This window comes from Dermacentor silvarum, chromosome 2, assembly GCF_013339745.2.
Source record: "Dermacentor silvarum isolate Dsil-2018 chromosome 2, BIME_Dsil_1.4, whole genome shotgun sequence".
Classification (NCBI taxonomy): domain Eukaryota; kingdom Metazoa; phylum Arthropoda; class Arachnida; order Ixodida; family Ixodidae; genus Dermacentor; species Dermacentor silvarum.
The window spans coordinates 215,364,130-215,389,059 of record NC_051155.1 but is presented as its reverse complement, the minus strand read 5'-3'; the positions used below and the strand labels follow the sequence as shown (position 1 = coordinate 215,389,059).

The window sequence follows — 24,930 nt, the reverse complement described above, 5'->3', positions numbered from 1 at the left end:
ACGAGGTCACGGGTTCGAATCTCCGCCGCGGTTGGCGCATTCCGATGAGGATGGATCGCAAAAAAAAAGAAAAAAAAGAGCGCTTGTATATCGTGCTTTGCATGAGCGTCAAAGAACTTCAAGTGGTCAAAATTAATCCTCTTTCGCTACAGCGTCCCTCATATCCCGTTGCGCAGTTCCCGGACGTGACAGCCCCCCCCCCCCCCCCCCCCGAAAGAAAAAAAAAGCATAAAAAAGGGAAAGGAAACAATTGGGGTTAATCTACGGAGTGTGCTGCGTTTTCAACTTATCATTTCGTGCATACATTTCAGTACCGCAGCCGACCATTGGTACAGTGAGACACGACTTATTGGAGGAAGAAAAATGGTCCGTACCTGATATTTTGCTTTAGAATTTCATGGCAGCTCACAGGAGTAAATAAGTGCGGGATATTAGTACGCATTTCTTAAGTTTTTTTAACTACTCTCAGTGGTGTCATACAGTTTATGTGGCATGTTCATTCATGCCCTAAAGAACACCTCCTCTTTAAGTGCTTGACGTTGAGGCAAACTATGTGGGTCTTTGAGCATGTCTAGCAAGCTTCACGCAAAAAAAAGAAAAGGAAAATGGAGGGGGGGGGGGTGATACCGACACCAGCAACGCTTTTAGTAAAACGGCCATACTTCTCGGTTGGCAATGACCTTCGCGCCGTCAGATTGACTCAAGAAAACGGAAGCGACAGTCGCATCAGCCGTGGTCAATTCCCCTCACCTGTTGACTTCGGAGCCTGACGCGACAATCAAGGAAGCCGAGCCGTGTCAAGTGATTAATACGGCCGGCGCGAGACGTCGACGTGCGCTGACGTAAGAGTGGCACTCCGTGGACGAAAGACGCGACATCTCACTCGTTCCCGAGAGCACTGACCGCCCGCCGGGCTCCGTTGTGGCGGCTTTTTAGCATGCATTGGAGTACTGCGGCGAAGCTAACTTCGCTGGTAAGTAAGATGTTGAATAAGGGCTACCAGAATAAAGGCGCAGAAAGATCCCTGCGTACAGAAGAAACAAAGATTAATTAGTCTTAAGAAAAGAAAGTTGTCATGAGTATCCGTTCACCTAAGGTTCTTCTTTTTTTCTTTCGTTCCCTTTTTTTTCTTTTAACAACGGAGCTGTTTGCGCAGGCGGTTAGTCCGTGATTACACGAACAGAAAATGTGGGCCGATCCTGGCGGTAGTGCAGCAGGGGTCCAAGCGCAATGGCACATATCCCTGTGAACTAGCGAAGCTGAGCCTGGATAAGTCTAGATAAGCATGGTTGGGTCTACTTAAGCTTAGTCAGTCATCGACAGCCAATTGATAGTCAATCAATAGCTTATCGATAATTGATCAATAATCAATAAATTCCGAGAAATTCTGGGGATGACTTCGTAGTGCTTAGCCTAGCCCAAATACATGGCCAATGCCTTGCGATAGCCAATCAATAGCTAATGGATAATCGATAAATAGTCAATAAATTCCGGAAAATGCTGGGGATGACTTGGTAGTGCTTAGCCTAGCCCATTGCAAATACGTGGCTAATACCTTGCGATAGCAAATCGATAGCTAATCGATAATTGATCAATAATCAATAAATTCCGGAAAATGCTGGGGATGACTTGTTAGTGCTTAGCCTGGCCCAAATACGTGGCCAATACCTTGCGATAGCCAATCTATAGCCAATCAACAGCTAATCGATAATCGATCAATAATCAATAAATTATGGAAAATGCCGTGGATGACTTGGTAATGCTTAGCCTAGCCCAAAAGCCAGGACTAGCTATAGGTGCCCATCAGCTCCGCATGTCTCTTTAGCATTACGCCTCCAGTGCAAACTACGCAATTTTTTTATTTTCTTTTTTGTTTTTACAATTAGTCGTCTCAGCGGCAACATTTCTGCACTTGCTGTCGACAATTACGGGGGCCATGTAAGTAATGCGAAAGGGACAGAAGTATCTGAAGTCCTAAAGAGAATTACATAGATGCCGAAATAAAACACCTGTAACATGGCAACAATTAATATTACTGTCGCCTTCTTCTTGCCTAAAGTAAGCGGCCTCGGCAATTACGCGGACCACCGCCGCGTGTTATGCACGATATTGATTCAGAACCTGTGCCTTTGAGCATGCCTGACGGGGAAGGGGGGCAAGGTGCAAAGCTGAGCGCTTTGTAGAAAAGTTTTCTCGCCTTAAGATAGCAACCCCATTTTAACACGCGGCCAGAGAATATCTTCCTTGTCGTGACGCAGTTTCAGCCCTGGTCTGCTAAACGCCTGGTTTGGTCATCGCCGACACGGTCTCAAATCAATCTCTTGATGAAACACGGGTTTAAACGCAGCTGTATACCACGTCCTTTGTTCCCGTCCTAGAGAAGGCGGTGTCATCCTGCCTGCTTTGAACTCAACTGCGCCCATTAATCGAGCTATTAATAGCTCTGACACAGCCCGAAACTTGAACCAAAAGATGTGAAGCAAGCTAGTCTGCCTTCTGCACGTCGCCGCTATATTAAAACGAGCTCGCAAACGCAGCTAGTATAAGACCACGCGCGGCCGCCTATAGAACGTCCTTCTCACGGGCAATGGCTTGTGCGCGCGAAGTGTTTGCGTGTGCGCGCGCAGCGCACCTCTCCAAACTGTCACGTATACATGCGTGTATAGGAACAACATCAGAAAAAGATAGATGCTGCCGTCGCGGCGCTGACAGCGAGACTAATTTGCTCAGTATATATAAAATAACACGTGCAGAAAGCATTAAAAAAAAGTGGAGGAGACGTCGCCGAGTTTCTTTCTTTTTTTCTTTTTTTTTTTTCTTTTCCCGTTACCGAGGACGTGAGCCTGCGATCGGGTGGCAGCCACGCGCTGGTGTGCATAGCGTGACTTCGCAACAAACGAGGCGATTATTAATAGCCTCGAATTTGACACCACTGCTCGGCCGTCGAACCCCCCCCTCTCTCTCAAATCCCTGTACTGCGGCGTGCTTGTGCGAGCGGCTGCCCGGACAGGGTTACGGAGTGCATGTTTCTTCCGCGGGAAGCTTGCAGAGAAGCCGAGAGACGCGCGCGTGAGTGCGCGCTTCAGCGCGACGCGTTCCAAAGCGTACGCAAGCGTTCTCTTGCTCGAGCCATGGCGTGATCGCCCGCATCGCCGGCATGTCAGCGCGTTCTCGAGTGAGCCCGAGACAGAATCACTCTGTCTAAAAGGTAGTAGAAATAAAGAAACGAACTTTGAATATAGTATAAATGTGGGCCCCAATGTACCCTGGCCTTAGGTTCTGGTTATTGATGCACCTTTCCGTTTTTTTTTTTATGCGCAATTAATGCAGGTAACTTTAGGCACGCTTCGGAAGAAAGAATGCAGATATGAGCCACACGGTCTTTGCTGCATTTTGCGACCTTCGAAACACGTTTTCTCTCTTTTTTATTTTTTTTTGTTGCCGTTTCCGGCGACTGGGCGTGGCTGCCGACAGCAATTACCCGTCCGTTCATTAAATTAACCCCCGCGCTGCTGCTTCAGGTCATTAGGTTAACGCTACCCGTCGTGTTGCATATACATAGTACACCTATATAGAGTGCCGGAGGCTCAGCTCACCGTGCCATGCGTGCATGTTTGCCACGACATGCTTCTTGCGTGCGGATTCGAGTTGCTTCGGTGACGCATGTTCCAACGCCCGGTGGCGTCCATCGCTTATGCTTCATGGAATCGTATCTCTTCTTCATTCTTTTCTTTTCTTTTTGCATGAACACTTCAGCGTGTGCGAATAGCTCTGATGTGCGTGGTTGCGCTGTTATATCGTTGTTGCCGAGGTGGTGCGGACGTTAACTGGCGCAGTCGGTAGACCGTGTAGGTGTCTCGCTTATGCATCGTCACCGCTGACTAAGATTCACGTCACGTCCCCCCGAAAAAAAAGTGAATCAGCAAACCTTTAAAGATAGATATGCTCCCTTATGTTATAGCTGGGGAAACGATAGAATGCACGATGATGACGACATCTGTGGCGATATCTCGGAATCAACATGGTTCGTTCTTTTCAATACTATATATGTTCTTTTAATTTGTTTCGTTGTTACTATGAGAACATGATGATGATAGCTTTTTGGCACGGTGCATGCGTGGACGCGGCTGAGATGCCGAAAGACCGCATTACAGTTAGCGCTGTAAGAATATACAGCGCATGCTAACCATTGCGAGTTACAGCGCTATTCTTGGGGTGCAATTTATATATACTAAGTCTTGCAAGGCTGCAGAGCATATATTTGGGGAAATTTGTGATATGGTCTTTATCTGCTCGACCAACTTCACGCTCAGCCTTACAGGTTCGACGTTCCCGCGAGAGGTTTATTGGCTTCGGACGTAATATCAAGCCCTTGGAAACGATAAAATTTTACCGGGTCTGTGAGCATGCCTGATAGTGAAATTGTAAATGTGAAAAAAAAAAGCATTCCGGCAGAACTCATCTCACGATGATTGTCTAAGTAATGCGAGAGCAATCTCTCTCTCTCTCTCTCTCACACACACACACACACACTGTTGAACTCAATATACACAAATGCACACATTTATTAAACTTCCGTTATATCGTTTGTCGTTCCCATGACGGCAATCAGGGGATGCTGCATGAATGCTAAACTGTGATGCATATTTTAACGCTTTCAAATGTTGTATACCTTTCTAGCAAAGACAAGACCTATGACAACTCCTGTCCTTGCTGTACAATGAAGTCTGTGATGCAGACTATCTTCAACCTCTTCTGCTGACAGACGTCTCTTCTGAGCAGTGCAGCTTCGCCTAGTCATTTAAGAACAAACTTACTAGCTACTGATCGTATATATAGGTAACAACTTTTTCTGCCAGGATGAATATATGCGTCTTCGACAGCCTCCACGTGATAGCCTTGTCCTTCCTCATCAACATTCGGGCATCGAGAACAACTCCATGAAAACGGATGAAGTATAGAAGAGAGGAGAAAGGAAGCCCGCATGGTCATGCTATTGAATAAGCTTGTTAGACGGGTATGAAGTGCCAGTAAGAATTCATCGTCCTCTAAACATAAATTAAGAAGAAAAAGAAGAAGAATACCGGTGATCTTACTTCTCAATTACACATATACTCTAATTCGCTGTTTTACTTTAAGTTCGATTTTGGTAAGCTATTAACTGTCCGTGCAATCAATCAATTTCTGGCCCATCCCCCATTGTGGGTACATGCCATGTAATTAAGGCGTATCATCATCATCATCATCATCATCATCATCCCGCAGAGGATGAATGACCGTGGTTTTTCCGCCTAAGTTAAGCACCATTCGTTTCGTGCCTTGTGACCGTGAAACTCTGATGTGTCGTTACACTCTGGAAGACGATGACGCGAGTACTCTCTTCTGAAGAACAGTGCAAGTAAAGTTGATCGTTCGCTATGAACGCCACACAAAGGGTCTGAGATTACCGCTCGCATCCAGCAATTATTCTGTTTGGTGCTCGGCCGCCAATCGACCGAGACCAAAGAAAGGAAAAGAAAGTAATCGAGAGATTCTCAAAGTTCGCCTCCAGCAGGATTTCTCAGTCATTTTTTTTTTATCCGTCGTTCTGGCGTAAGAGAGCCTCGCGGGAGAGTCATGGCCGACGACGATCGAAAGACGTGCCACCTTTTCCTGAACATTTTGCTTCTCCACCCCTCGCTCCCGGGGGACTTCACCTCTTCCTCCGTCCCCGGAGTTCTTCATTGTCTCACACGTTTTAGCACATTACTCCTGCTAAATTGCCTCGTTTACGAAAGCGGCGGCTCGCGGACTGCCGTCTCGCGCATCTCCTGCAGACACACCACTCCTCCCCGTCCTCCTGCTTGCGTCACGATTCTGTTTTTCTTCTTTTCTGTCGAGCACCTCGCTTTTACTTTCTCCGCAGCACATAGCTCGATTCGCTACATCTGCGTGCGTGCTCGTTGCTGTTCGCTTTCCCCCCAGCTCAAAGGCCGCGTACGACGCCGAGCATGCGTGCGTGCGTGCGTGCCGTTGCGTACGTGTGTCGTGTGTGTGTGTTTTGTGTATTTATTCTCTTCCCTGCACCAGCGGGGAGTCAAGAGGGAGGCGAGGAAGGAGGGCTGAACGACCCCGCCCTCCATTGGTTCCCGTTACCGCCACTAGAGGCCGGCAAAATAGCTGGTGGAAAGGGGAGCTGCAGCACCCGTCGGTTCACCTCTCCGCGCTCTCTTCCCCTCCGGTTTATCTCTCTCTCACTTCTGCTTCCTTCGCGCACGATTCTTTCTTCTTTTCTTTCTTTCCTTCCTTTTGTTCTTTCTTTTTTTTTTTTGCTCTCTTCTCTTTCCGCCTCTCCTCCCCAGATCCTGCGATGCGAGGATGGGCGGGCACGGCCGAACGCAGCCGCCGCCGCTAGTCAAACAAAAGGAAAAAATACACAGAGCAACAACACAAAGATGGCGCCCGCCCACAAGGCTCCGCCCCGGCGCTGCCAACGCGTGCGTGCGCCGACATCTCATTGTGTGAGGGGTCCCTCCGCGTTGGCAAACAGCGTGCCGTGCTCTCTTGTTATGGTGTTGGTCGTTTGACTGGCGCCGCCGCCGCTGCTGCTGCCGCCGATTTCTTCGGCGTTGCTGCGTGCGACGTACTTTCGGCACGCGCGCTCCAAGCGAGCGCTCGCCGCGCGGGCCCCTGCCGCCGCGCCGTGTAACACGAGCTCGCGAGTAGCTAGCTCTTCGACGGTACTCGCTCTTAGGCCATCTCGCCGACCGACGACCATGTCGGCACGACAGGCTCGCGTTGTCGGCAAGTGATGCAACAACGCCGGTGCCGACGGTAGAGAGAGAGTCTGTCGAAGGGCTAGCGGGGCGAGAGCTTTCTTGTGTTGTTCTGCGCGAGCGTCTTCGTCGCCTGTACCGTTTCGTCAACACGGAAAGATGGGCTGGAGGAGGCCGTCTTCCCATCCGACAACTCGGCGTCGGCGTCTTCAACGGGGAGTGCGCGAACGTTGACCGATCATCGGCTTCGTTTTCTTTGGCTGTGCCGGCCCCACCCCCCACCAGACCCGACACTGTGATCCTCTCTTCCGGTCTTCTCCCGGTTTGGATTGCGACAGGCGACGAGTCCGCGTGGACCATGGCTCACTTGGCACGCCAGGTAAGAAGAGACTACTCAGCGCGCGTTTAGGAGGCACCGCGATGTTAGAAGGCGTGCGTCCCGTGACAGTCCTGGGTTTTTCGATGACTTGCCGTAGCGGTCTTTTGGCCTCTCCTTGTTATAACAACGAAAATATCCGAATCACATTAACCGCTCGCGCTGTAAATGCACGTGAAGAGATGTTCTGGGCGTGATTGTCGTTCACTTCGTATAACGCGAAGTCGCTTGTTTTAAAGTTCTTTCGTGTGTTCGTAAGCCGGCTGTCTCGTATTACTTTTCCATTCCCTCATCGACGACTTGTTTGCAAAGTTAGCGAGAAAGCTGGACTGTTGTATTGCAATAGCTTTCTCCGCTAAGTCCTGTCGAGAGATAAGTGTTGAAATCAGAAAGAAAAAGAACTATTTTTTAATACTATACTTGTGAGTATACTGAGTCGAAACTTTAATATATATTACGCTTACTTGTCATTATACTTAACCCTGCGATTTAGACATTGGTTTCTCTTTTGATTCGTGTTTTAAGTGCACGTACACGTGACGTGAATTTATTCACGTCAAATGTGAATACACAAAAGCATGATAAGTCGGATAATCGGGAGTTATTTGCCGGCAAGTAAAACGTACGATTCAGATCCTGAAATTGCTGTTGATTATTCGCTTCCTCGTAAAGCGGCAAAAAAAGAAGTATGAAATCGTTGTCTAACAATAGCCGAGTCTCGCCAGCACGCAGCACTTTCTTTTGTCCGGCGCTCGTTGAAACAATGCCCATATTGCGCCTTGGAAAACATCATCCGTCGCGGTTTCTCCTCTGGAGCAAGAATAAGAAAACAACTTCGTATTTTTGGTTTTCAGTTGTTAAATGTATGGCGTGAGTTTTATAATATACGCAATCGTTGAAGGCGATATCGGCTCTGTCATCATTCGATTGTTCGATATACCCCTTACTTAAGTTTAATGACTCCATGAAAGGCATGTCTTCGCAGTCTAGATGAACTCCTCGGACTCCAGGCATATATATGGTCCTACTAGCTTCACTTGGATAAGGGAATGAAAATGACGGAAGTAGAGATCCGCGCAGTTTTTTTTTTTTTTTTCTGAGAAGTTGATATCAGCACACCATCAGACATGGTGCTTTAAATAAAACTATCATTTTTTATACGTGTTTCATTCTGCTTACCTAAAGTGTTCGCCAGTCGTTGTTGGGCCCATTTATCTATCTATTATGTCTTTTTTCTTGCACTATAGTTCGCGCTAAACAGCAGTTCGTTACTATAATATTGATAAAAGTGCGCGACCTGAGTGTAGTCTGAACTCGCTGTTGATGTCAGAGCTTGTGTTTTACGCGTGTGAACGAAGGTCGCTTTACAGTATATAATGGCTGCCTTCAAATATATCATCGTCTCTATACTTGCCCAAATGTCAGAAAAAAAAAGAAAAAAAAAAAAAGGCCGTAGACACAGAAGCAAAATAAGGCTAGTGTTCGGTACTGAGAAGCAGCAGAAATATTTACTTCACATTGCTAACATTGCTCAGAGCGTTTTTGTTTCTGCAATGTTTCGTCTTCACTCATATTTTCTTCTGCCAGATGATTTTGAAGCTTTCCGCGTGGCTGCAACGTAAGCAACAGTTATTCCCGCGAAATGGTTTGCAGACTTCTTACTAGTTGTTCGATATACTTGAACAAAAGACGGTGTGCATAGACAATGCCAGGCATAGTTAACGACTCCCCACCCCTCCCCAGCTCCTTTTTTTCTTTCTATTGAAATGAACTGGCACTTTAACACGGCTGGGGAACAGGACGCGTAGAGACGATACAAATACGTTATAGGCGAAACTATGTAGAACGCGCAAGAAAGTAGTTTCCTCACTAGTCACGCAATGCCGACGTAGGCGCACATAACGCGTTATCGATCACCAAGTGCTTTCTGTGTCGTTTAGAATGCTTCTCTAGGGAGTATATACTTACAAAAAGGGTAATTCATGAGAACGCCGCGGAGGGCCTCGAGGTCGCTGTATAGCGTGCAACCTGAATTTGCAGATACAACAAAAAAAGACACAACACGACACAACCAGGTATCGTGTTGCCTAGCTTTTGCCCTCTCTGTAAGTTTGGAATGTAGGCTAATCATAAACCAACTGGCTCAAACGAAGCCTCTGTTGGCCCTGGGAAGCAAACCGCTAGCTGTGCGGTGAAGCTTGCCCAACAAGTAATAACACTGCCGCACATAATATGAATGGGAATTCCGCTTGTGTATCTGGAAGTCTAGATTTTTCGTAGAAAATATAATGCGACGCTTGCTAATCGCGCATGATGTGTCACGTAATATTTGCTCTTTACCAGTGAACTTCATTTTTCGTTTGATTTGTTTGTAATTTTGGAGAACACGTTGAAATTTGATACATCGAGTCTCTTTTTTTGTTTAGTTTTGATGCGAGTTCGTCGTGGCACCTGCATTACAATGTATGAGTGAAAAAGGAAAAAAAAAAGTCAATTGCACGTAAAAAACTTCAGTCGCACGGTGAATACATTAATTGTTACAACCGGCACTCGATCACGTTCAGTTACTAATAATTTCAAATAAACCCGAGAATAGAGCGATTAGCAAAACATTTTCTCCTCCTATCTTTTTCACATTCCTGGTACTTCATAAGCATTGACCATGCACTAGCCCTAACAAATGAACCACGAAGGGGACTTTCGAAGCAAGCAGATGAGAAAGAAAGCTATTTCAGTTAAAGAACAATTTAACTCACATCGCACTTAGCTCGCACTTAATCGCACTTAATAAATAAAAACTATAGGTACACTAATACGTCGTTTACCAAAAGCACAATCATCCGATTTTGCTGTTCTGGTTTGAATTCCCACTTTCGGATTTCATTTGTATTCGACAGGACGATGCTTCTTTGAGATGGACTGAAATGTGTCTGCACATACGTAACACCCCCTTTAGAGCTGATTTTCCCGCACTAAGACGTCTTGTGAGAAAAAGCAATTGCAGAAGAGTGCTTTTCATTTCATTTAAAGAAGTAAATGTATTGAAAAGCTCGTTTCTGTGATGGCTTTCGTTTGAAAGTGATAACCGTTGTATTGAAACTACGCACACATACAATTGAGCACCTCGCCGGGACCGCTGCAAGCATCGCTGTGCATAAACTGTCAGCTCAGGCATTAGTCGACGCCGAACCTGGGGCCTCTTTAATCGGATATTGGCCGTCCGTGAGGACATCCGTTGCTTACATGCATGTGTCAACGCTATATCCATGGCCCCGCGACGCAGCACACAGAGCACGGGCGATTGCTCAACCCATACAGTGACCACAGCGTCAATATCAGTGTAGTGGTGTGGAAAGTGAGATTATCAAAGTCGTGAAAAGCGGAACGAACATTTTTAAGGCAGTTTGGAATCAAATTCTAAGAATATCATAAGTAGGCAAATATCGAGCCTATCAAACGCCATCCCAAGTAGAGTATGTAGGAAGGTAACAAAGTTGTTTGAACTGGGACTCTGCGACAGAGGGCGCACGAAGTCGCCAAAACTGTGTTAAATATCGCCTGCCCATTCTGTCTCACTTTGTTGTGAATTAATATTTTTTATTATTAATATTTTGCCCTTTGTTGACTGAAGCCACATAGCGCCTATGTCTGCGAACGGCAGTCTCGTCATTGCACCGATCCACTGGCATTTAGATAATGTTAATTGTTCCTTTCCGTTTTTCCAAGTCTGACAAACTATTCAAGTTAACCATTCGTATACTGTCAATAAACAAATGGTGTCCAGAATTTACTTCCTGTTATATGCGAGTGTATTGGCGTTGGTGCGAGATCATAATAATCTGCGCCGCGCGCACAACGTATTGTGCCATGCACATTCATTGGGCATTTTATACATTCGAGGTGACTGCTCGAGCTGAATCTCAACAAACGGCGTAGCCATCGTACGTTGATACCTACCGCTGTCGCTTGTCGAGAGATGGCGCCAGGCTATGCGACCGATCTTCCGGTCTGCTCACCGGCGTTTCTTTTTTTCTTCTTTCGTTTCTTCGTGCACGCGTGCGCACGCGCATGTCTTTCTCTCTCTCTCTCTCTCCGTGCGTGCGTGTGTGTGCGTGTGTGTGTGTTTGCGTGCGTACGCGCGCGCATGTGTGTGCGTTTGTATTTGCACATTCTCTTGCCTTGTACAAAACCTTACTGATAGCCGCAGACACAGAAATTTTCAATGCGCTCTGATTAACTTTTAATGTCTTGCTAGCCTTTCTCCTATAGTACTCAAGGAGACTTGTCGTTGCGGAAACGCAGCGAGTCTCTATTTTCAACTTTCGACGCGGCATGGTCGCTTTACTTTCAGTAAATATAACCTGGTGCTCATGAAGTGATTTTTATGCAGCCGGGATAGCAACATTGTCATCGCGTTGCGTGAAACGTATATAGGCTCGGCCACGCGGCACCTTAAGGTAAGTTGGAGATACGTTTCCTGAAGTTGCCGCTTAAGTACTCTCTCCTAATGCGTGAGAGGAGAATGCATAGAATACCGGTGTGTACGTTTGGCAGAAGTTTTGAAGCATAGGCCCTTACGCCGCTCTTCACGAATAGGCTCTGTGAACAACATTCGGAGCTTCAAAGCCTTGAGAGGGACAGTGATGTCTCCCCTTGTGAACATCGAAGCGCCATATGCGTTACAGGCTGCCACAGGGCCTATAGCGACAGATCCGGTCAATTGATAAATTGGGTTGAATGATCTGGCAGAAAGTATCTCAGGGCGCGTTTTGGGCATGAAATTGGCACGTTTCTGGAGATTGCTAAGCAAATGGAAATTGTCTGTCTGTGAAGACACAATGAAGAATGCGTATTAAGGCTTGTAATAAATTATTAAGCAATGCGTATAGCTGTTTAATACGTTAATTTATGCACGGGGGATGACGCTTTCTGGCGTCTGACCACCTTTCCTTATTTAGAAAGATATTTCGTCCTTGCTGAAGAAGATGGTATGCGAGAGAGAAAGAGGGAGACAGTCCTTTTACGAAAGCTGGATAGCTTTCTTGAGGGCCAGCTTACTCCAGAGTGAAGCAGTGACATGTGAAATGATGCTTACACACAAAATGCAGTTACACTCGCACAACATATACACAAACACGCACTCCCTAAGATAGTAACTGTCAACAGTTCTTGTACTTCTATATGAATGGCATGCACATGCGAGAACATGGCTTTATTTCATACAGCACCGAAGAAAGGCATCAACGACCAATGAGAAAGAAAGCTATGCATTAGCCAATACGGCTGGAACAGGGGCGAATAGCCATCCAGGTTATCACGATGCAAGAAGGCGCATATGAACACATTCCACGTTGCGTGCTCGTGAGCTATTTAGTGCTATTCGATAGCATGAACTTCAACGAGGGCGCGAACGACTTCGCGTGATCGTAAATACATGTTGTAATCGTTTGCAAATAATTGCTTCCGCCTAGAATGCTGATGTGTGGTACTTATTTAAAAATTTAAGCGCTTACATAGTGTCAGATAACGTGCTTGAGAAATACTGCATATATGGTACATAATATCTGCGATGTTTCATTCGGGCGTTTGACTCGGCTAACGCTGTCGAACCGAATATATATACATTACCTTAACAAATCGTTATTATATGCGCTATCTTATGACATGAAAGTGTGTGTTTCAGTTACACTGCAGAGCGTCTTTTTGGAAGGGGACATCAGTGGGGCCTGTCCTTCAATTTTTTTATGTATACTTCTGCTTGAAGTAATCGCCGTAACTTCCACGAAGCGATATGCAGACGAGCCAGCTGGCTGCACGTTGTTCGCTCATGCTATAAGAAGAATTAATATACAGGCGCGAGCCTTCTTAGCATTTTAATAGAGTGCTCCAGGTGCATCCCTTCGCCTGGCCGTTCTCTTTGAAGTCGATCGTCCCTCTTATGCATGCCGTATACCCTGCATATTGATACGTGCGGCAGGTCGTTCCTTCGCGTAGAAAAAAAAAAAGAGCTATAGTTTCAGAAATATGGTTCGCGATCAGGCATGCACGTCTTTCGACAGAGCCCACAATATATGGCTAGCTATAGGCTGTCTAAAAATATTATAGGATATAAGAACTGCACGAGTTTCTTGCCCCGAGCTTATTTTTTTCTTTTCACTTATTACTTCTTTCTCTTCTATACGCCGCGATGTTCCGACAGATTCTTATTTAGCACAGCACGCTCGTCGAGGTGGCGTTGTTGTACAGTTGGCGCTACCAGCATGTGCGAAGAAGACGCGCAAGACACACATCACCTTGCCGTATGCAGTCAAACACCTTCACAGCGAAGTGCTCATGACCTGCAAAATATTTCGTTATACAGGTCACTTCGTTGTAAAGGTCGGGCACCGTACCACTCACAATAGAGCAGGCTAAGCATATTCGACAGAAGAAAACCTTTCTTTAACATGAATTCAAGAGAGACCTTGTGAAAACAGTCGCAAATTTTTTTTGTGCACACATTGACAGAATGTGCGATTTCAGCCACCCTTATATTGCACCGAGGTTCATAGCATGCTCGGCGTCGTAATGCAGAAGTTATGTATATGCCAAGTATAAAGCTGCAAATCATCCAACGCCGCTATCGCTTCGATTGCCGTCAAGGTTCTTGGTTCGCTTACAGGATCTTCGTCGCTGCTGCCTTCGGTGACATTCGTGTCATTAATTCCTGCATTAGATGGCTTTGAAGACGTCGTCGGTCGGCACTTACACTTACATCATGACGTCGTTGTCAACTGCGACGTGTTCGTCAACATTCGCATCCGCTGTGCGTTGCAGGAAGCAGTGTACAAGTTGAGCGATTCCTTGGAGCTGTGGGAGCGCAGGACTATTATACTTCTGACATCGGCACCTTCGTCAAGTGCGTTGCTATACTGCCGCCGTTAGCGCTGGCGAAGAGCGCACATCGACGAAGTCTGCGGGAGATATACAGAGGCGGCACCACGACGTATAGTGTTCGTTGTAATGCAATACATACATCAGCCATCGGGAACGCCTGAATTCTTCGTTTTACAGGCAAATTTGTTGAAAGCGTGTTCTTCGTTGCAGAGGCTTCACAATATGTATGCAAGATATAGGATTCGGCCGGGACATAATCAACCCTTCGTTATACAGGTCATTTCGCTGTGTAGAGGCGCTCGTTGTAGCGCTGTTCGACTGTACACGAGCTCATTCGTGTTCGGCTGAAACAAATTTTAGATATACCCTCCCAAGTATACTGAACAGCTTGTGAGTTCAACATGCGCGAATATTCAGTAGGCAAGACCAAGCATAACTTCATCGAATAAGGCTCAACGTGGCCCACACAAGCTACTTTAAATGCACATTTCCGTTATTAGACTTGTCGATGTGAATTCAGTGTGGAATGTTCCTAAGGACTGGCAAAATGTTTCATGTAGCTGCAGTCGTTACTCGCCAGACAGATAATCTCTGACGGCTGCATGCGTTGCGTTTGTACCGGTATACTCGAGCTTGAAACTGCGGGGCATTGCATGTTGGCCCGTTTGTTTCGTTTGTGTGCAACGAAAACGCTTCAGATGTTCTTGAGTACAGGCCTTAATTAAACTTCATGAGCAAGTTAAGTGCGTGTGCATCAGGGCATATGTGCTATTTCTGTGCTTGTTTGTTCTTTGTGTACATACCTGTATATTTTATTCCACGAAGCTCCTGGAGTAGCATGCCAGGATGTCAGCAGGCAAGCACATCCATGCTAAAGACAGCATCTCTCTTTAAATTTCAGATATTTGAAAGTTCCACTTGATTATTCCTATCTCAATTCTAGTTACGTATACGCGTTCTACGAACGGTGCAACTTCAAAAATAAGGATGTGTACTAATGCTGTCTGCCTTCCGTATGTCTGCAGGGAGGAGTTTTTTTTTTTATGTATGTTTGCGTGTAACAAACGTTACACTGTTCCCCTTGGACAATCCGATAACAGAATTCTCTCATTAACCGGGCTCCTTGCTTATCTAGTATAATTAAAACAGACAGCACAAGAACAGGCTGAAAGTTTTGAATTTGGATAGTTTGATTTCGGTACACAAATACAGGTTAAACTATTTCATCTGCAGGGGCGAGATTGACTATTTCATACTCACTGCACTTATAGAAACACTCAGATCTCACAGAAATTAGCTAGGTATTAATAATTTATGTAAGTAAACAAGGAAAATGCTATACATGGCGACATACCGGTGTCGCGGCAAGCACCAATACATTTATTTTCCAGTGCTTTTTCTCGAATAACGTTGGCGCATAAAATTACTTTTGCAAACAGACGCAATCAGCGGTGTTTTAAAATGTATGAAGCACACTTCCTACGTTCTCATTTGCCATATGTTTATTGATTGAGTTGTTATTACCTGTGTAGTATTGTTAGCGCAGGGTCGTAAGGGGTTAACATTCAGAGAGCGTGACTTCTTTTGTGTGTCCGGCAGGTGCTCCGAGTCGGTTGCTGATCGCAAAGTGCCCGTTGTATTAAATCGTAGAAGTAATATCATCGACTTCAGTCTCGTTGCTGTCACTACTGTGATGCCTTTTGTAACGTGAGTTTTCAGCTGTCCTTTGAATTGTTACTTAGCAGCTAGTGCATCATCATTTCGTCGATGCCAACTTGGCGTGTTCATGTATCACACTCACCTTTTCAGATGTAACGACTGTTGCAGACCTTGTACTGGCTTACTAGTCGCTGTCAATTATGCATGTGTACCCGCTGTAAGGTTGAGCAGATCTGCTGGAAGTTTCGAAAAATAACGCTGCTGTGGCAGGAGTCTAACGATGAAAAACTGGTTGGCACTGTAGGACAATCTGTATAACGACTGCAATGAACAGGAGTTTCGTGAAATACGCTGCTTGATGCTTAGCAATTCATCACGTGATTGCGCACAGTCCCACTCTCTAAGGGCGTGTTGGGCAAGTTGGTTCTTGCTTAAAGAAATAATGCGGCTCAACGATACGACGATGATGGAAGAACACATAGGCAGCTCCTGTATCGTGTGTATTTCTCGTCGTTGTGTCGTTGCGCTTAATAATGTCCTTATTATGGTACCACTCTATAGGCATACGATTGCGGCTACAGGAATGCGTTTCCGCGTTCATGCCGAGCTACGCGTGATGGCAACGATGTGCCGCAGCTTCAACTCATTCTGGCCGCGTCGCAAGGAAGCGACGCACCCGCACAGCTCGTTGCATGGCCGTCTCGTGGCACAGACCACTGCATACCTCGGTGGCGGATTAAGACCGCATGCGTGGGTCGTTTAGTCTCGCCGCGTGTGTATAAAAGAACGTACGCACGCGCCGTCGCTTTCAGACTGCGCAATGGCACGCCACGCAAATAGAGATAGAAACGTACGCCGCTGCTGTCTTGGCCAGTCGGCCTGACAGCTGGTCCATCGGCTTGAGGCTCCGAGAAAGCCATCGCCCGGAGGGTCTGCATGCATCCAGCGAGTGGCACTGCGTGGCCCGGCGGCGGCAAGCGCCCCTTGCCCCCACGTCTATACCCTCGCATGTGCGTCCGAGTACACTGTGTACGATTAAAAGAGTGCAGCATTATTGAAACCATAGCTATAGCGCCCGGCAATGGTAAGGTGAGCTTCGCGATGGTTATTGCGTGAAAGAGAACGACTCAGCTGGAGTGGCCTTGATATATATTGCTGGCTGTCGTGAATGGCCAGCGACGATCCGTTTCCCAGCGCGAGATTCCTTGCGTATTCAATTTCCGGCACAAAACCTCGCGGCGGCACATTTCGATCGATATTATGCAATAAACTCTGGAGCAAACCTTTGCTGGAACTACGCGACGCATTCTTTGTCGTAGACCATCGACTTCATTAATATTTTGTTTTGTTACCATAATGTTTATGATGATGCTTGAACCGCCTTTAAAGCAGAGGGGTGCCACTTGCCCTAACGCCATTCTAACACATAATCATCACTGTACCGTGGTCGCTTCATCTGGGAGATTAACGGAAAGGTGGGAGCGAGCAACTTGTCAGAGATGGCGCCTGTTTAATGTAATTCCCGCCGCAGTGGCTTAGCGGCCACGAGCTTGCACTGCACGAGGTCGCGGGTGCGATTCCCGATCGCGCCGGCCGCATTTCGATGGGAGCGAAATGCGAAAAGAACGTCCGCGTACCGTGCATTGCGTACACGTTAGAAGAACCCCATGGGTCCATGGTCTAAATTAATCCGGAGTCCTCCAATATACGGTGTGCCTCATGATGAGATCGTGATTGTGGTACCTAAAACGCGATTATTATTTTTTTTTCATGTAATTCTGTTCCAACTTTATTCCTTTTTCATGTTCTGCCATTAATTACTTCGCGTGGAATGGAATTAGGTAAAAAGGTGTGTTTTGTTATGCCGGCTAACTTTTCTGTCCGTATCATGCTCGCGTTCAGAGGCCAAACCTTGTAATAACAGTGGTACGCCGGTCACCGTCCCAGCCAGTGGACAAGCTGTATCGGATTTGAGTTCAATCGGAATGTATAGGGAAATATTTATTACAATTCGAGTGGTCAACTCTGCAACAAGGCGGTTTCCCCAAAGCCTGAAACATGGGAACACCAAAATTTCCATAGTTGAAACAAAAACAATGTAAAGAAAGATCTCTTATGCAAGAGGGTATATGATAGATTATATACACAAATTGAAGGCATGCAATCGCAGTACGCGCAGCACGTTATGTTCAGTGTACATATATACTGTCTACGCTGTCACATGACATTATGAATACTACTATAGTACCGTGTGCAACATCAACATCATATAGGTGCCGTGCGCAAAGTCGTATAGACCGATATTGAACATGTCACTGATATTGAGTCCGCTATAACTTCAACACTGTTGAATTATGGCACGAATGGTACCAAAATAACACATGACAAAGCTTTCCTGGGAAGAATAATTTGCTTTCTGGGAAGATTAATTTGCAAGCCCTCATTGTAAATTAAAATTTAAACGAGCACTGGAATATTATTAATGAGGTGTCCCCGTTAGACGCACGCATGCATATATTCCGAGCGGACTATAGAACATAATCGTTGGCCCCAGGCTGGTTAGCCGGCGCCAGCCTCGGCTCGCGCAGCGTTGCACGTTTTTAAGACGGGCCACCGAGCGGCGGCGTCGCGGCCGGAATGCGCGTGTCCAATTGCCTCAGCGGGACACCGACGGCGGCGGCGAGCCGCCGCCATCATGAACGCAGCGCGCGCATGTGTGTGTGTGTGTGTGTGTGTATTGCGTACGCGAGGGGGCACGGCGATAGATGCCGCCGCGCTTGGCTACCGTGCTACATCGCAGTGCCGTCGGCGCTGCGGGACCCTCGTTTGTTGTGTGACCTCCTGCACAGCTGTGGAGGCACTTGTGAAGATTTCTGACGTCGTTCTTTTATTACTCTTGGTGGAACACTGCGTAATGAGCGCGGCATCTTGCTCCATGCTTGGCTATATATATATCTAGGAAGCAGAGAGAGAGAGAGAGAGAGAGAGAGAGAGAGAGAGATAGCTGTGTACGTATAGATTCTCTAAGCGGCAAGTGAAAATATGAGTTGAAGCGTGCGCCAAGAACTGCCGCTGTACGCAGGTGGACTGATCACAGTGAGATGAGAACGTTCGACAAGCACGTTCTCGCAGAAAAATTGCCTTGCAAAGGCGCCTTATACATGCACGTACCACGTGTAATTGGTTCAGCGCAGGATATAGTCACGTTACTTGCGTTCAGCCACCTGCAAAAACGCTTACACGGTACATGGGTTTGAGAAGCTTCGAAGTTCTTGCGAAGAGTTGGTCATTGTGCTCGTTTACTTGCTCGTGCACGCGTACCTAAGTTTAGTTGCTTAGCCGGCATGCTGCTGCCGGTGTTGGAGGGAAGATGAAGTGACAAACACCGCCGAACACTAGCACATATGTGTGCTATTAAATTAGAACCAGTAAGAACTTGTTAAACCAAGTGTTTAGTGATTGTCCGGCCATCGCGCAGCCGCCAACCATGATAGTGATCGACGTTGTAACGAGACAATAGCGACGATGAATTGTGCATCTATACACTTAGTTTAGAGAAGCTTAGTGAATCGTGTCCGATAAGCCTTCCTTGCGCGCAACACTCGGTGAAGATATTTCTGGTTATACTTAAGGTTATCCCATGAGCTTGGCACGTCCCGCAGCTCGAGACACAGCGCAAATGTACTACGATATCCAGAGACTGCTACATAAGCTGTTGCTGTGGCGCCAAACGTGCAAGTCATCTGGGACATTGCACACACACGCTGACTCCTTTATTACTCGCACAGTATATAGGTATACCGACCTTGGCACCACAGAGGCTAACACAACATTTATCCGCCATAAATCGTCTTGCACAATGTCATCCTTCTTTTCTAACAACTTCATAATGTAAGGTGTCAGTTACTTAGCCTGTGCAATTAAACGTGCCTCAGTCTTTCTACATCGTTATGAAGATCAGTCAAACTTCCATGCTTTTCATCCGGCGAGGAGCTTACTGGAAAGCAACAGACATTGAAGGTGAATAATGATAAGATATTTTAGGTGAGAAGTCATGCCAGAAGTTTTTTTTTTTTTTTTTTCCGAGTTAAAAATTATTTACGGGGTAGGTCGCCAAGTTAATGTCTTATGTATCGCTCAGTCATGTTAGTATTTCTTTTTAACAGCTTGCACTCTGAGATTGAGGATAGCATAGTCTCGATTCTAGATTCCCGGTCTAGTCGCTGCACCTCGCGGATCCAGAAAGCACGCGGCAACTGTATATAATACATGGAAGACCCGGTTCACAATAAACAAATCCAAGACGTGACAGCCCATAACTGATTCCCTATACGTATCGTACTATCTCCTTGCGTTTGTCTGTAGCATCATCTATATAGTTGGAAGCACATCTGTGTCCCTACAAAAGGTGTTAAGGAGGAACAGGTGCTCTCTATATAACGTACACATATGCCCAACGTTGCCTATCAGTTGCTGTAAGCGCTACACAAGCATGGCGCCTTTTGCGGGACTTACGTAATTCAAGATGGACGATAAATATCCCAAAATTGGTTATTTCTTCTCTTATCTCGCTCGCGAATCCATCGGCTGCGATTGCCATGTTCACTTATGAGTCGTTGGTCCTCGAGAACTTGGGATACTGTGTACGTCGGCTACCCGATGTAAATCTTTCCCGAGCGAGGAATCGAGGTTCGAAGAGAGAGAGAGAGAAACAAAATTGAGGAAGGGAATGAAAGCTGGTTTTATATGCTGCTCAAGAACCACCAACTTTCTGTCCGCTAAGCTCAACAAAGGCAGCATCGATCGGCGGTGTACGAAGCACATCGCGCGCTTTCATGCACACTGCCATGCTGTACAAAGCTTCACCAAATCACTCCCCATACTAAACATTCAAAACTGTCTCAAGTTTTCTGAGAGGGAAGGTGTATCGGCATGCAGTGCTGGTGATATATAGTGTATATATACTGCTGCGAGGCGTTTAGAAGACGCGCCCTCCCGACGACTTCGATGGCGCCTTCTATGTGTCCGCGGGCTGTCGACATGGGGACAGTTCGAACACGTGCCGGTGCGGCGACGGCGGTGGCGGGCCGACCGGGGCGTGGCGCCGGCGCCGTCTGAGACGTCTCTCGTCGCTTACCTTTCCCCTTTGGCCCCCTCGCGAGATGATGCGGAGTCGGTGTGACGACGCCGCCAAGGTATGCGCGCGCAGCTCACACCCGGCGAGCCACCGGCGCGGGCGTCGCTGCTGATGGCCCCGCGTAGTACACTTGCGTGCAGCGCCGGCTAGCCTTTGTGCGCTGAATAAGCGACGATAGCGGAGAAAGCTCGGGGCATGCCGGCCACGACGCATTTCACCCTCTGGCCACGCCAGTTGCAACCGCCATTAGCGCGCTGCGCACCATCATCCGAGCAGCCAGCCTACCGTTGTGGTGGCCGATTTTACGTAACGGATGTGAGCTTGCTGCTTTGTCCATTCCCGCTCGCGTCCCGTCTTGTCGAAGAGCCTCGCGGAATTCGCAGCAGAGAGCAAACGCTCGTAACTTGAAGAAACTGTACTGCTCCATCCCGCCCCTTTCTATATAAAAGAAAGAGGGAAACGCGGCGTTCTGATCACACAGTAGACTGGCTGTCTGTTCGCGGCATTATTTAATAATAATGTATGTGCGCTTTCACTACGGAAGGGATCCCTGTGCTACGGCTCCTTTCGGTATCACCGCAATGCACGTCTATAGAATGCACGCTTGCGTATGCGGTGGTTGCTTTCTCACAGTCCTATTCCACCCACCAGACACTGCAATATATATATGGTCTTTCACACCAAACTGCTCAATTGCATGCACGCCGTGTAATGATGGTCATGATGATGACGATGATAACGCGCCTTTAGGAAGAAATAACATATACCTACATATTGCCGTAAAGAGCTATAGTCCGCAAACTGCGTTTACGGACTAGCTGAAATTCTCATATATGACACTGCATACGTGGAGCGTTTCTGTAGGTATCTGATAGTTGAATCGCTGTAGCGCTTCACACGTGTGTTGCACACAAGCGTTCGCCGACCGAGGCGGCTTCTGGAAGGTCGCTGACGACGCCGTGGGCATGACAACTCCTCCGCGCGGCTCCACTCGCGTAATTAATTTTGTGCGCGCATACCTGCACCCTCCCTTCTCTTTGTATATACGCGTCGGCACCTTTACTCGCTCGGTTTTTCCACTAACTTTGCTTTTCTTGTCTTTCTTCTTTTTTCCCACTCTCATGTACAGGGTGTAACCTTCCCCCGGTCTTCGTCTTCAAATTCTTGTTTCAAATTTGTGTACTTGTTTTTAGCTTTCTTGGCGCCACCGCGAGCGTATTATAAGAGCCATTTCGAGCGAAAACGTCACGAGCGCGCGTCGATGTACAGCGACCTGCTTCGTCCAGGTGCGTTCCTGGAAGATAAATTTCAGTGTGACGCGTATTCGAGGCACGCAGCTTCTTCTGTATACCCTTAGGTATTTTTTTTTTCTTTGCACAAGTTCGGACCTCCTGGTGTATATAGTATATCGGTTTTCTGAAAAATTACCCCGACCACACGCTTTCTTATTGGCTTATTTTTTCCTCGGTTTCCTTGAAATTTGTTCTACTATTCTGGAAAATTTTAGGGTGCGCCTTGGCCTGTTCAAATTTCAGATCCTTATTACTTTGTATTTTAACACCTTATTTCACGGTGAGCACAAAGACACGGTGTTTTAATTTTGAAAGCCTCGCCCATTGTAAGTTTGAACACATGCACTGCAAGTTAAAGTTGGAAGAAAAAGTACAGCGAACAAAAAGGTCCTCATATGTTCGTTCTACACAGAAAAAAAAAATATAAAACAAGCAACTCATTACGCATGGAAATTGAACTACAAGGTGTGTTCGATAAATTAAAGACATTGCCTATAGTATTCTTGTTCTTTGCTATACTAATACTGGGTGTTTCAGCAAAGGCTTTAGTGAATTCATAAATATGTACAGCAGGCATAAATAAGTTATTTTTCCGTCGACACATTAAACGGCCCGGCGGACATAAGAAATTCTGGGATAATCACTGATTAGTTAATAAATTAACAAAATTACACGAATTAAGATTTATTATTTACTTTTAGGGCACATGTTGTGATTCAGGGATTGAATCAGTTAATTCATAAGGAATGTGGGCATACAAGTTCGCATTCTTATATAAATCCTGACGATATGCCACTAACCTCACGAAGTTTCTCCCAGAAATAAGACAAGAAACACACTGGTGTTCAGCATAATTTTTGTCGGGCATCGCGCAAGGAAGGCTTTCTAGATGAATGATAAATGAAACGCCAATGCATTTCAGGCGTTCCCATTTCAGGCATTGTAGGCCAGTCATTTCACGGAGTGGTTCAGGAATGACAGAAACTCTGCACTCTCAGAATCTCAAAGAGAATTATCGATGCACCTTGATTATGTGATTCCAGACCGCCAGCCGGAATCTGCTCTGTTCTGTTATAAATCGGTTTCTACGAGGAGATTGAGGCATGAGAGTACTTCGGTTTTTCTCTTTTGCAGTGTTCTGCAGCGAAAAAAATAAAAATAAAGAAATGATTTCATAATTGTCGCATTCATTGGTTCTTCACCTTCAAGAATGTGAGAAAAGGAAAAGAAAAATGCCGAAACGTGCAATCGTTTTATTGGTACATGAATATTGTTGCCATGACGCCAACGGCAGTTTTTATTTGTAAAACGCATAACTCATGCCATTTGTATAGGTTAACTTCATGTGATTTAAGCGTCTTTGTGCTACTGTCACAGGCACAGTTTCACCTATAAACTTTGAAATCAGGCTACGTTGCCCGAGCACATTCTGTGCATGAATTTCGTTATATAGTCATTTGTTTCAATTCATTGTTCGTTGAATGTGCGTTTGTCAACATGCTCTCTCCTTTCAATTGAACATATTATTTTCCACCCAAGAAAGTACGAAAGTAGTGCTGTAAGAAGTAAGACAAAATCAAGAAAGTATTTACTTTATCGACGAAAAGCGAGCATGTACCAGGTACGGTATATTCTATCGGTCACTTTGAATGCTATCGCTTTTAACGGACGCATCGCGCTGGAAGCCAAGCGTCTCATGTGGGGGAAAGTTTACCCTAAAGTGATCAATCAAAAACACGGATTGCGAGATATATCTTCCTGATACCCGAATACAGCTCGGGGACACAATCGCTTTTCTTGTCGTATTACCGAATGGTATGTGACGAACGTGAAAACTCCTTTCTTTTTTGTTAAAGTACCGTGCACGGTTAGGTGGTGAAGACAACATATTCATTTGCGTTCGTGCAGAAAGTTTGTGTCACCTCATATTTCTTGTCACACCTCCATCTATGTGCTTAAACGCAGAATTGAAGGGGCAACATCGTGTGAGAGGTTAGCATAATGGTGGATTTCATGATTTTCATGATTGTCATGATTTCATGCATGATGACGTTCATGTCAATTCGCGATATTCGAAACGTAATTTACGGATGCTTTTCGTCATCTATGACGGCGCAACGGTTTGCATCAAATCATTGTCAGTTTTCACGAAAGGGGCTGAAGGCAAGGATGTGTTTTAACCACTTCCATATATGCTGTCACGCATGCATCCGACTTTATATCCGGGACTATTATTTTACGTAAACGCTTTTGAGGTTACCTTGAAAAGTATTGAAGGCAATTGTGCCTTAAAATATACATGGGGTCTCACTGAGGATATCTACTTGATAGGCTCTATTGCTTTCAGCGGGACTCTCGAGTTAGTACGTTCCTGCCGCAAGCCACGTCATTAGTGAGTGGAAGTTTGCCCGAATGCGGTAAAGTTGAGAGCGCGACCCCGGATATACGACCAATAAGAAGTTTGTTCCTCACTTTTCTATCGACTGGGCATGCGGATAACCATTAGGACCTGAGTGAAATACGTAGAAATGGCGCCGAAGAGCCTGAGGCGTCACTCACCCCTTGCACTGCGCCACTTCACACATGAAGGGAGTCGTACTTGATGACGAACTTCCCCCTCGTCAACCTCCTCCACTCTCTATACTTGCAGCAATTTCTGGCTCACCTAATCGGTCGATTTGCTTGTTAGCGCCATCGCGTCGTTTCAGCGCGAAAAACTCGCCAACTCAATTTGCGCTGACTCATCTCCCGCTCATCGACATGCCATGCGGTTCCGCGAGTCCACATCGTGTTACAGCGTTCGCCGATGCATTACCTCCGCCTTGGCCTGGCGGC

General features: G+C 46.3%; 1 protein-coding gene across 3 annotated transcripts in view; it reads left to right on the top strand.

Moving 5' to 3' along the window:
• The window catches only part of LOC119442589 (transcription factor Sp9), a 151,874-nt gene that overhangs the window by 81,051 nt on the left and 45,893 nt on the right, over positions 1-24,930 (top strand). The window contains exon 1 of one of the 3 annotated variants that reach the window (XM_037707514.2): positions 6,526-7,134. The exons of the other annotated variants lie outside the window; for them this stretch is intronic. The gene's annotated coding sequence lies outside the window, so the exon portion shown is untranslated. Of the gene's footprint in view, positions 1-6,525; positions 7,135-24,930 lie in introns of those variants that run through there. 3 annotated transcript variants of the gene reach the window in all.